Source organism: Penaeus monodon, chromosome 6, assembly GCF_015228065.2.
Source record: "Penaeus monodon isolate SGIC_2016 chromosome 6, NSTDA_Pmon_1, whole genome shotgun sequence".
In the NCBI taxonomy this organism is placed as follows: domain Eukaryota; kingdom Metazoa; phylum Arthropoda; class Malacostraca; order Decapoda; family Penaeidae; genus Penaeus; species Penaeus monodon.
Window position 1 is genome coordinate 18,031,284 of NC_051391.1, and position 2,500 is coordinate 18,033,783.

Sequence of the window (2,500 nt, forward strand, 5' to 3'; positions counted from 1 at the left end):
AATTAAAAGTGGGGTTTTTTGGAAAAAATAAAAAAATTTATATATGTTTTTTTTACATATGGAAAAAAAAATTTCCTGGTAATGTTAGACTTTATGATTAATCAAACGTATCCATCACAAACAGTGTAAATCTCACGTTTTTTTTTTCCCTCCTTTTGGCTACAATATACCAACTTCATAATATTCCTTTAATATTCCTTTTGCAGTATACGTCGCTTGCCGTCAGTGTGAATTTAGCTTCCATCATATTTCTAGCTGAAATGTTAGCCGTCTTCGGCAGATAAATCTTCCACTTCGACCAGTGAATTTTGTTGTTGTTATTTCTTATTACTTTCATTTTTAAATAATAAAAAAACAGGTGTATGCAGATGAGTTTCCTGGAAGGACTGATGTGGCCATACACACACACACCCCATATGTATATGTTATATATATATAAAATATATATATATAAAATATATTTTTACATATATTATATTTTTTTATATATATATATATATATATATATATATATATAAATAATGGGCCGCGGGGGCCGAATGGTTAGAGCGTCGGACTCAAACTGTCATGACGGCAATCTGAGTTCGAGGGTTCGAGTCACCGGCCGGCGCGTTGTTTCCCTTGGGCAAGGAACTTCACCTCGATTGCCTGCCTAGCCACTGGGTGGCCAAGCCAGCTCAAATCAGTGCCAGGTAAATAGAGATGGTGACTCGATAAAAACACCGGGGGAAGGCAATGGAAAACCACCGCTCTAAATTGCTAAGAAAAAATCTTTGGGAAGCCCATGATCGTCAAGGCCGCGGTGGCTGAATGGTTAGAGCGTCGGACTCAAGACTATCACGACGGCAATCTGAATTCGAGGGTTCGAGTCACCGACCCGCCGCGTTGTTCCCTTGGGCAAGGAACTCCACCTGTTGCCGGCACTCTCTGTGGAAAGGAACTGGGGACCCTACCACGTACTCACTCCAAGAGAAATCACAACATGAAAACTACAATTAAGTATCATGCTGGTGACCACGGCGGCTCAGACATGAACCTACCGTTAAAAGAAGAAAAATTTTATTATATATATATTTTATATTATATATATATATATTATATATTATATCAGGATAGAACAAGTAAAACTGGTGATTAGTAAATAGAAATCACCGAACCTTTAACTCTCGTCGATGTCAACGAGAAAATGTGTCCCGGTATTACTTTTTATATTCCAGGAGTGAATCTTGAGAAGCGTTTCCAGAATAACCACTGTCCAGTGTCCTCGTGTTGAAAGGACCGATCAGTATCATACAAAAGGGAAATTTAAACAGGCTATAAACTACAGGCCCATTGTGTTGCAGGCCTACAGTCCGAGTTACACAACCTAAAAGTAATATTCTTTATTTTGAACAGTATAGTGAGGCGAAGATCCTTGAAAAAATATTGGGTTCAGGATATGCAAGCCCTATGACAATAGATTAGAGTTTCTACTGCAATGACCTATCTCCTTTCTGAGTAGAATGATGTTCACTGCAGAGAATCAAAAATCATTTTTGAGTAGTACAGTAACAGACTTGCGATCACTGGGGAAACACTTTGGGAAGAGCCGAAGTTATTAAATCAGTTGAGCTTTAAATTTTTGTTATATTCATCTGTGCTTTCCGTCTCTCTTTTGATGAATCTCAATTTTCTTCTTTTATTTCACTTGGCAGTTTTGATTTCGTATTCAATTTGTCAGTTATCAGTAGCAAAAGATTTTCCTATAAGTCCAAGAGAAAATGGCTGCCTGCAGACAATGATAAGAAATATTAAAAGAAATTATATTTAGTCACCTTGCATTTTTTTCAAAGGCCATATAGGTATAGATATCTTTCATAAGAAACGCATTTAAATGTTCAAATATTTCTTTCAGTCTAGGCAACCAAAAGCCTTAATTAAACGTCCCTTACACGCCCTACGAGACACTTGCCTAAAAATAATAATTCCATTTAAACACATTTTAGTCTAGATACATTAAGAGCTCTGGTTTTGACATACCTTTGTTGCAGTTTATTTTATAATCAACAGTTGTGTTACTGGTTAGTAAACTCGATTCTAGTTCTCGTGATGCCACTTCTAGTGAGTCTCGTGCTGGCTGCAAGAGGCGTTGGTATGACTAAATTATCCATTGATTCTTGGGGGTTTTCTTGTGCCTCCTTGGGGATCACACCTAGTTGAAAGAGATGCTGGAACGGCAGCCGGAGGTACAGAATTGTCCAAATCCCGTGTAGCAAAATTGGCGGCCAAGATAACTGTAATTACATATTACGAAATTCATGTTCTGAATAAATGTATGTATATACAAGTGATAAATGTAGCAAATACTTTTATCTTTACGATCTCTAACTTTTCAAGGTAAGTCAGACAAACACTAGCACAGCTTAGAGATAATTTTTTGTTTGCCAGACACTCACTGCTCCACTTGCCTTAAGAACGTTCTGGTAGGTGTTAACATCTTGGAGGGCAAGTGACACATCCC

The 2,500-nt window shown here is 37.4% G+C and overlaps 1 pseudogene; it reads right to left on the reverse strand.

The window, feature by feature from the left end:
* Window positions 1–1,828: 1,828 nt before the first annotated feature.
* LOC119574308 overlaps window positions 1,829–2,500 on the reverse strand; it is a 3,305-nt pseudogene continuing 2,633 nt past the window's right edge.